Source organism: Wasmannia auropunctata, unplaced genomic scaffold (assembly GCF_000956235.1).
Source record: "Wasmannia auropunctata unplaced genomic scaffold, wasmannia.A_1.0 LD336056.1, whole genome shotgun sequence".
In the NCBI taxonomy this organism is placed as follows: domain Eukaryota; kingdom Metazoa; phylum Arthropoda; class Insecta; order Hymenoptera; family Formicidae; genus Wasmannia; species Wasmannia auropunctata.
The window spans coordinates 23572-33945 of NW_012026834.1; the positions used below are offsets into that span (position 1 = coordinate 23572).

The 10374-nt window shown below is 39.0% G+C and overlaps 1 protein-coding gene across 1 annotated transcript in view; it reads left to right on the forward strand.

Annotated features, from left to right (window-relative positions):
* The first annotated feature begins 355 nt into the window (after positions 1-355).
* Positions 356-10374, forward strand: part of LOC105450745 (lachesin) — an 85390-nt gene continuing 75371 nt past the window's right edge. The window contains exon 1 of the mRNA XM_011690732.1: positions 356-579. The gene's annotated coding sequence lies outside the window, so the exon portion shown is untranslated. The remainder of the gene's footprint in view (positions 580-10374) is intronic.

Sequence of the window (10374 nt, forward strand, 5' to 3'; positions counted from 1 at the left end):
TTGACATTCGTGTATAGGCACTTCTAGGCCGTCTTGTAGAAATGCGGATTGCCTTCTCCGTTCGTCCTGGCTTGCGGGCCGGTGCAAATTACCAGAGCTTTTTATCCTTTGAAGCGACGCAGCCCCCCCTCCCCGCCGCGCCCTAGTGTGTCCTGCTACCTTTGCGATTAAATCAGGCCCGGCCTCCTCTGGCTTCTTCTCTCTCGCTTTCACCAAACTCGCTCTCCCCGCGATCTCCCGCTCGCGCTCGCGCTCGCGCTCGCGACGAGCTTGCGCGCCTCGTCCTGCACCCGGACGGTCTCCTCCGCAGAGGAGGACCATCAGGATCCCGATCAGTTTACCGGCGTCCCTCAGTCCGTGCGGTCGCGTTCGGTACTCGCGTTCGATCCGCTGAATCACGTGCGTCCTCGAAAAAGGGTGAAAGAAAGAGAAAGAGAGAGAGAGAGAGAGAGAGAGAAAGAGAGAGAATGAAAAGGGAACACACATAGGCGATGTTGGCATTAATGTTCCTTGGACGCGTCACTGCAGCATCGAATCGCGCTCGAGATGTGTGAAACTCTTCCAGGATTACCGCTGCAGGTTTGCGAATCTTTTCATTCAGATCGATCGTGGTGAAATTCGTCTGGTATCGCAAGAGAAAATATTATTGTAATTTTGGAGCGAGCGCGCTTCGGGGTTTTCCAAAAATTAACGCAACTGCAGCCTTGCAAAATCTTTTAATCGTGATGCAAAAAATTATAAGGAAATATATACGATTTTTATTTTTAATGCGGATATTTTGAGATTTTTTTCATCGATCTGCGGTTATTTTTATGATTAAAATATTCTACATTTTTATCTTTGGATGCAATATATTTTAATATAAAAAAGAAATATTATTTTTTTCATTATTGTATAAAAAGGTAAATTTAATATACAGCTTTTTATTTTTTACTTTATAGTTTTAACTGCCATTTTACAATTTTAATTATCAGTAATCTAAATTTCACATTTCCTTGTGTTGAATAATTCTTCAAAATGGATATTGCAAATATGGAAAATTTTAATCCCATTTGTTATATGATATTTCGATACACACATAAAAAAGTTTATACATCTTTAAACAGCTTTTCAATTATTTACACTGCATATTCGCGAATTTTAATCCATTCGTGTAATTATAGGAACATTTACTTTCTTACAAGAGGAAAAATAAATGTGCTCTGGCATAAAAATTCTCGCGTCTTTGAACAGTCCATGAAACGTACAGAAGTTTTAAAAGGTTAGCGTCTTCGCGAATTTCCATTCAGATCGGCTACAACGATGTTTGATCTCATCCCGTGAGAAAGGCACTTTTCATGCGAGGGGCGTAAAGAATTTCGCTTCGCGGTGCAGCCCTTTGGGATCAGCGCGTTGCGGGTTAGCGAATTTTAATTCCGGTTAGTTACACACCGAGGTTTGCCCTTGCAACAAGAAGAAGTTGCTTTTGAAGTGAACACATGTCGGGGCATTTGCATATTTGTGTTTAAAATTCTTCGAGATCGTGATAACGAATTCAGAAATTTTATTTGAGATCGGTAGCACTGACGAGCGTTACCAACCTACCTACCCTTCCCCCCCCTGTTCAAAACTTTGTTTTATGCGAGTAGAATCTGTGTAGAGAATAGATTTGCAAAAGTCCTTTAAGATATGTCCATTTTTGATTTATGAATATGGCATTGCTCGCAAAGTGTGCCGTCTGTTTGCTCGAGGAAGAATCCGTTTTCTTTACAAATAAAAGGTCTCGCATCCTCGAACAGGCTCTCGGAGGCGCAAAGCTTTCCCAGAAGATTAATGTAATAAGTTTGCATATTTAAAATTACACCGATTGTAACAGCAACGTTTGTTTCTAAGCGGAGACGGGAAGAATTGTTTCGGAATTATAACGAGCTTTTTCACAGAAGTTCTCGATATATTCGGCAAAAAGACATTCACAAACCGCACGGTTTGGTGGTGGTGACTGTTACACCTGACCCGATATACTTAATTTACGGCCAGAAACGTATATTACTCCGGCAATGATTAATGCAAATCAAATGCGGTTATCGATTCGTCGATATGAGGGATCCGCGAAGCGCTTTTTATTAATCGCGGGCGTCTCGCAACTGCGAAATGACTTCAGTTTGCGCTGCCGGTTTCCCTCCCCCCCCCTCCCCCTCCCCGCCCCATAATATCGCTCGCATTGCGGCAAGAAACAAATTAATTTCGTCCGCGCGGGCGCGGTACCCGGCTAGTTTCCCCGGTAACTTTTTAATGAAAGCTTCGATTTTCGGGCGCTGAGCATCATTGAGAAGTTTTCCGCGGGATCGAAATTCGCGCGACAACTTTTGTACGTACATTATACGTATTTCTCCCTGTTATTCATTTCGCCCCCGCAAGCCGCTTTGAAACTTGCGAGCCCCTTCCCCTTCCCCAAGATTTTGCAGAATCTTCTACATGAAAGTAATGTCGAAATTATGAAATGTAGACTTCTCGTCTATATATATATACGGTTGCCGTCGCGCTCGTGACACATTTGAATCGCGTGGGCGATTCTTGAAAAATCGTCCGGCGAAGAGAGCCACGTGCTTCCTCTCAGTCACCAAAATGGATGATAGAATTGCAGAAATAATTGGATTGTCGCTTGAGCAGGACGTTTATTGTAACCTTTTTTTTTTGTTTTTTTTTTTTAATTGAGACATCGACGTGCGCCGCAGTGACTCACTCTGCATTTTTTTTTTTTTATGCAAAAGGCATTTCGACAGCGCACTCGACCACGTGCGCCTGCAGCACGGAGAAAAAAAAAGAGAGAGGGGAAAAAAAAGAACAATTTATCCTGACCTCTGTCGAGTGCATCGCGGATTTAGTTAATAACAAATTGCAGCCCGATCTATCTTCTCGTTTCTCGTGTTGTCGAACCGACAAATCGTATCCGATTTGCATAAATTGCCGCGGCTACAAAGGCACACCGGCGGCGGGTGCATGTCGTAGAGGGAAACGGTAAGTTCACCGCGATGGCTTCCCCCTCCCCCTCCCCTCCCCTTCGTATTAGCGACATTTAATCGCCGATGTCGCTCGGGAAAGCAAACCGGGGCAATTACCGGCGATCTTTGTACCGACATGCGAGCAGCGAAGCGATATTCTCGAATGAATATTCCGCAAGTGTTCCGTGTGTTCCGACAATCGATTTCGAATAGCTGCACCGGTTATTGAAGGGTCGGCAAACCGATAAGTCGTTGGAGATCACGAGCCGAAAGTAATGACAAATGCAGAGAAAGCGAAATTATTTAGCGCGTCCTTTTCCGTTTGATTAAAGAGAGATCCGGGGAAATAAAATCCTGGATCGGAAAACTTAATATTGCACTTTGTCGCGATCGTATTTTCGAAAAATAATTCATCGGGATACGTTCGACCTATCAGTGTCTGAATAATTTCCGAACAACTCGCATATTCTCGGCTCACACGTGGACCACTTTTCTTTGACGGCGAGAAATCAATTTTCAGTCGCTCACGTTTCGTGTCGCTTGACATTTAATGGGCTGCATATTCGCGGATCAATCCACCCAGAGATTAACTCGTCACCGGAAGTGCGTACATTAGCGATGAGTCGATCGCGGCGCGATGGCTTTTCACACGCGCGTGAGTGCGCGCGCGCGCACACACACACCACACGAGCCACACACGAAAAATCACAAATCGACGATAAAACCAACGAACGCGAATTACCGCGCCGCACGAATAATCTCCGATTTATCCCGTCGTAATTCCATTCTTTTTCTTACGGCTTTAGCACCATGCTTGCTTAATGCTTTACCGCGCATTAAATAGATATATAGATTATCGGTGGACGTACATTTGAGGTATGCGTGATTTTATCAACTGCAAATTATCGGGCGCACGCGGAAAACGGCACGATTTACGGTCAATTTCACTGTACCTTCCGCTCGACGTTGAGAATTCGACAGAACAATTTATCACTTATGCAGTTTATTTACCAGAGAGACTGCAGGCGGGAAATAGCGAGGCGTGAAAATTACATTACCACGCGGGTTGTATCATATCTGCGAGATCGTTGTTGTAATTGCCATAAAATGCGACACGGTATGTTTTAACGGGATATTCTTTATCACGCTTCCTCTCCCTCCCCCCTCCCTCCCAAGGGATGATCGTCGGGAACTGAAATGCACAAATATTTGGATAGGCGAGAACTAAGTTCTTCTACACCTATTCCACCCGGCTACTTCATGTAACGCGCATAATGGTGTTTCTTCAGTATACATTGTTATCAGCTGACTACGAACTTTGTTGAAAAAATCTACAGTCAAGTTGTGACCGGGTCAGTCAACCCTACAGATTCCGCCAGGCTTAGATTTGTGTGAACTGCTAAGTTTTTAAAGTGCCATAAACATTTGCGCGAATCTCCCCTCTCCCCCGCTTCTCAAAAAAGATATTACCGCGCGGTCCAACGGCTTAATTGATTCCGCAGATGAAAGTGGTCCGCGACAGCGCCGGGACGTGCGCGCTTCTCGGTTATATAATCTGCGAGAACAACACTCCACCATTTCCGGGATTACGGTAATGGATAGTATTTATTTTCTTACCGCGCAACTTCATTTTTAATCATATCTAAAACCGCCGAACGAAAATGCTTCGCGCGCGCTGCGGTCGTTTTCTTCATATTTCCAACGACCGCGCGCGCGCAAGAAACTGTTTCTGGGAAAAGACCCTGTTTCTTTCTGCGCGACGAAACCGTGTCGTCGGAGAGGGTAACGCATTTCCGCGACGCGACGCCGCGGACGTGAGTCGCGGTAATAGAGTGTGTCCCCGATTCCCCGCCGAATAAAAAAGATACACATTTCGATGACGCAAGCGACAGAAAGATTGCTCAAGGCGACCGTTAGCGCTCGCGTATTCATGATGCATTACGAAGCTGCTAATAACTATAAGACGTGCTCGCGCGCGTTAAAAGACGAGGGGAGACTTTCGCGTCTCGCAGGACGAGAAATTGATTACTCTCGTCGTGAGCATTTCCGGTTCATCGTGCCGCTACGTTTCCGTGCATAAGCGCCTCGTTGAAATTAGCCTTATTTTTCCCCCGAGAGCTCCGAGAGTCCCCGTCCCCCTCCCCCTCGTCCTCGTGGACATCGTCTCGCCGGAAGATACGTTTCATTTGGAAATTCTTTCTCGCGCGCCGCCACTCATCGCGGAAATTGTTTCTCCGGGCGACGACGAACCCGCGTCTTTCTTCCGCTTCAACGTTCGTTTTCAGATTCAAGACGCAATCCTCCGTCTCCTCGTTATTTATTTTTTTTTTTCTACAGCCGACGTTCAGAGATATATCAAACGCGATCCATTTCTCTGGGACGGGCAACCCGAGAGTTTCTGAGACTCCTAAGATCGCCGAGGATACACATTAAACCGTTAACAGTGCTACCGAGGCCAATCAGATTCACAATTTCATCCAATAATTCTCGAATTACCGCGCGAGCAACCCGTCTCGAACGGAAGTCTTAATTATGCGGGAAAGAATAAACGCTGCGCGCTGACAGCGAATTACATACTTGATCTTTTATAAAAATATGCATAAACTGAATTAACTATTACAGAGCGGAAATCCTGATTACACGGAAAAAAACACAGACATCGCTGTGACAACGAATTCTATCTTTATTGCATAAATATTGCACACGGAAAGAATAATTTTGCTGAATAATTGCTAGAATATCAAAACGTTTTATAGCAATGCTTATCAGTTTTAACGTTCCAATAAATTATTTTGATAATTCAACAAAAAATTATTTTCGGATCTATATTTAGCAACATTTTTAGATCTTTCAATAAAATCGTGTTTTCCGTGCACAAATTAAATTAGCTATAACTAACTGTAAGACTACACGAAAAGAACAATTTTGCTGAATCCAAATCTGAAAATAATTTTTGTTCAATCAAAATAATTTGCAAAAGTCAAAATGATTGCTAGAATATCAAAATGTTTTATAGCAATGCTTATCAGTTTTAACATTCCAATAAATTATTTTAATGAATCAACAAAAAATTATTTTCAGATCTATATTTAGCAAAATTTTTAGATCTTTCAACTAATGTCTACATTTTGCGATCATAAAAAAATAATTTCCGTTGCATTCTAATTTTACTATTCATATCACTATTTTTCAGTACATATCCTCCCGTTTGGCATACAAAAGTATAAATGGATATTTTTCGATCGAAAAGCTCTTTTAAGAGCGCTATATAAATCTTCTTATCTATTCTAACTTTTGTGATTCATATTTCGTGTACTCTTTGTAGAGTAACTTTTTATGGAAGAAAATTAGATTTCTGCGACGAATAATACGATTAATATCTTTTTCATGTGTATTCAGAGACAAAGAAGCCCGTGACACTAACTCGACTTCGGTAAAAATGATGTCCTCTTTGTAGCAAATAATTCAATCTTATGCTATTCTAAAATTCCTAAACTTACGTCGTCATAACGCAAATAGATTCTTACACGGAAAAAACTATTTTGCTGAATCCAGATCTGAAAATAATTTTTGTTTAATAATCAAAATAATTTTGCGCAAAAGTCAAAATAATTGCTAGAATATCAAAACAATTAATAGCAATACTTGTCAGTTTTAACACTCCAACAAATTATTTTAATAATTCAACAAAAAATTATTTTCAGATCTGTGTTTAACAAAATTTTTAGATCTTTTAACAAAATCGTTCTTTCCATGTATAAATACATTAAGACCATTTTTAATATGAAATTGCCAAGAGTTCTAAGAGATCCATAAATTGAACTTTCTTATGTTTCTTATGTTACCCTAAACTTATGTCGTCATAATGCAAATAGATTCTTATAAATACACTAATTGTAAGACAATTTTTAATATAAAATTACCAAGTGTTCTAAGAGATCCATAAATTGTACTTCCTGTTTCTGCTTCGGCAAAGTTGTCCAGTCGGAAGCGAGAAGTTAAGAAGAAGTCACAAGTTGCATAATAATTCCGCAAAAATTTCACATTTACGGCGAGTTAATAATTGCAAATTATCCGTATATATCCGTACGACACATTTTCGTATTGATTCGCGCTGCGAAATATGTGCGCGACAACGTAATGATAAATTTTTATATTCGCATAGGCCATTTATCCCGTCGGTTGAACGTTCGCGTCTGCGAGAGCTAACACGTTCGACGTGCCTGTATTTATCGCGAACACGAAATGTGGAATCGCGTAATTAAGAGAACTCGCGGTGTCGCCTAATTGGCTCATTCCCCTCCCCCTCCCCCGCCGAGAGACAGTTGTTAATTTGTCATGATTTAAAATTATGCCCTACGTTCTTGTCGACAACGTTACTTTGTTTGAGAAAGGCGGAAGTTGATTAATAACACTATAATAAGCAAGTCGTAATTATTAAGATGATTACTCGCTGACACTTTAGCACAGCAGTGAAATGGCCGAACTTTCCTTATAATTATGCCAAACGCTCATAGTCGCGGATCTCTTTTGTAGATAATTTCGCAGACTAAATGTAATTTATTATCAATGATCACATTCTTATAATACGTCAATTACCTATATTTTCCGATATCTCTCTAAAAATGTAAAATAATCGAAATGGTATGTAGATTCGCAGTTGTAAATTGCAAATGTAATAAAGTGCAATATCGGTACTGTATTGCACGTGATTGGAAGTGGTCAATAGATATTTTATTTATTTTTTTACATACAATATTATGTTTGAAAAGAATGCTTTTACGATCGACCGGATAAATAAAAAAACTGATTCCACGTTACATGTTACGTGCAACTGGATTAAAAGATTGTAAAATGTTCAAGTCGTGAAAAGTGAAGCTGTAAAAAACAAAAAAAAATCGGCGAAAAGAAGTATCGATTCCGTGCACACGTGTTCACGGGTTTTTTCCACCGTTCGTTTTTCGATTTGGCAAATAAGTAGTTAATTTATTCGTTTTTGCCCGCGCGACCTGTCGCCTCCAACCAAGTTAGATTGCATTGCGGTTTCCAGTTTTCTCGCTCGGGAACAAGCATCGATAATGCATAGGCAAAAATAGGAATGCAGTCGGACAGGAAGTATAACGGCAAAACATTTTCAATTGTAAATAATATTTACATGCGACATAAATATCTGTGATATACGCAGTGTATAATATATTTACAATATGTAATATTAATGTCCATTCATCGCATACCCGCACTTAAAATTGGCTAGAATTAACAGTAAGTTCGTTCTTAGGAAAGAAATTAAATTCACGTACCTATTTTTGTCAGCGTTCTTTCGGACAATACGTGGCGAGCTGAAGGAATGACCAAAGGTACCGGAAGCGCGCATTCGTCCGCTGAATAATGTATCTCGTTACCGTTACGTCGATAGCGTCGGAACAGATCGTCTCTCCATGTGGCACGCAGATGCATCTTCTCGCGTAATAACGCGCCGATAAAGCCGTTCGACGGTGTACTTACCTACCTCGCTTTCAGTTTGCAGTGTTGCTTTTAGCATCACAGTTCGCAAAATCTTTCCTTAATGCTTGCGTATAACTAAAATTAATTGTATCGTATAGTAATACCGTCACACTAATTAAAACTACTATTTGGAAACAGTTTAACGATAATGAATAATTAAAACATTAACGCTGTTTGCTTAATCGTTTGCTAATTCGGATTCTAAAAGCTAGGAAATAATTCTAATTCTAAAAAAAAATTTAGAATCTAATGTGTTAGAACTGTGATTTAATAATCAAAACTATCAACGTAAAATAAACACACATACAGACTTTGAGTATAAAATTTGGATATAATATTATGCGATAAAAATTGAACATTTAATATTTAATTTAAATATTTGATAAAGATTTATTAAATATAAATGAGTTATAGATTTTATGATCCCATTAATAATAAGGTGGAATTTCAGAACATATATAAGAAGACGGGGGTTCAAATTAATGTACAAAATAGTAAGGAATAACATGAAATTTCTTTTGTTTATATACTTATAAAAAAATTATGTTAATAAAATTTTTATTTACAGAATTTAAAAAATTATAATACAAAAATAATACTTTGACTAATTATCTCAGTCTCTAAAGTATCAGAAAAATAAATTTCAACAAATTTAAAATATTTTTATGACAATTAATATAATTAATTTAACATAATAATAAATAATTAAAATAACATTGCAGCATTTAATATGATATTCAGCTACTAAATTCATCTTCATCTAGGCCTCTCTCTGTTTTAGCCATTTGTTTCATAAATATCTATTATTCATCCTATATCGAATTTGTCAATTTCATTATTGTCATAAGATAAAATATTGTATTAACATCTACTTATGAACATATTTTATCTGTATCTGAATTCTCAAATCTTTTTCAGAATCTCCTTTCAATTGTCGTTGTACCTCTTCAGGAGATATAATAAATTGTCTCCTGCGTTTCATAACTCGGTACAGAAAAATAAAATGAAATCAAAGTAGTAAAAAATCTATTACGTTAATAAAAAGGTGAGGTCGAAAATGCGCGGAGCTCTGATTGTAACCAAAAATTGGAAGGATATGTCACTTATCTAAATAATGCTAAGAACGGCTAGTAAATGAATTGAAAATAGAATAGCTGAGATCACATGACCTTGAGAAAAACAATGCAATACGTACTATAAAATAAACAAAGCCAGGGCCGATCTTACAATTAGAGGGCTAAAAATACCTAATATATGTTTAAAAATTATACCATAAATGGCCACATATATCGATTTGTGTTGGCTCATTGTAAAAAGAAAAAAGAAAGATGTTCGAACAGAAAAAATAACTTGCCTAAAATATACGTCACGAAAGGTGTATTCTGTGTCAAGCGATCGTGCATTTACTTTCAAATTTTTTTTGAAAATTGTCCGGGCATTTTTACGGTGTGGCACGGTGACAAACAAACAAATAAACAACTTATTTTTATTTTGATAAATAAATACCGAAAAATATTACTACGGAATAACGATACAAACAAATCTGACACATCAATAATATTTCATAAATTCGCAACAATTTCAGAGTTTTTTGCAGTCGCTGCGAACACGCCGAAAGATGTTATTTCGTTTTTCAACACGCCGGTGGGAGGATATACAGGGTGATTCAGAATAAGTATTATGTCCTTGAATATACGTATCCCTAATCGTATTCTGAGACGATTTTTCCTTTGGCAAAAATTTGTGCGAAGCTTAGTTTTTAAGTTATAAAGAGAAATAGTAAGCGTATCGCGGGGCGAATACGGGAGGTAGGCAGGGCTGACGCGACTCACTGTTACACGCGGGTGTTTACGCGAGGTGCCCGCTATGATCAGCTGACGCACGCATG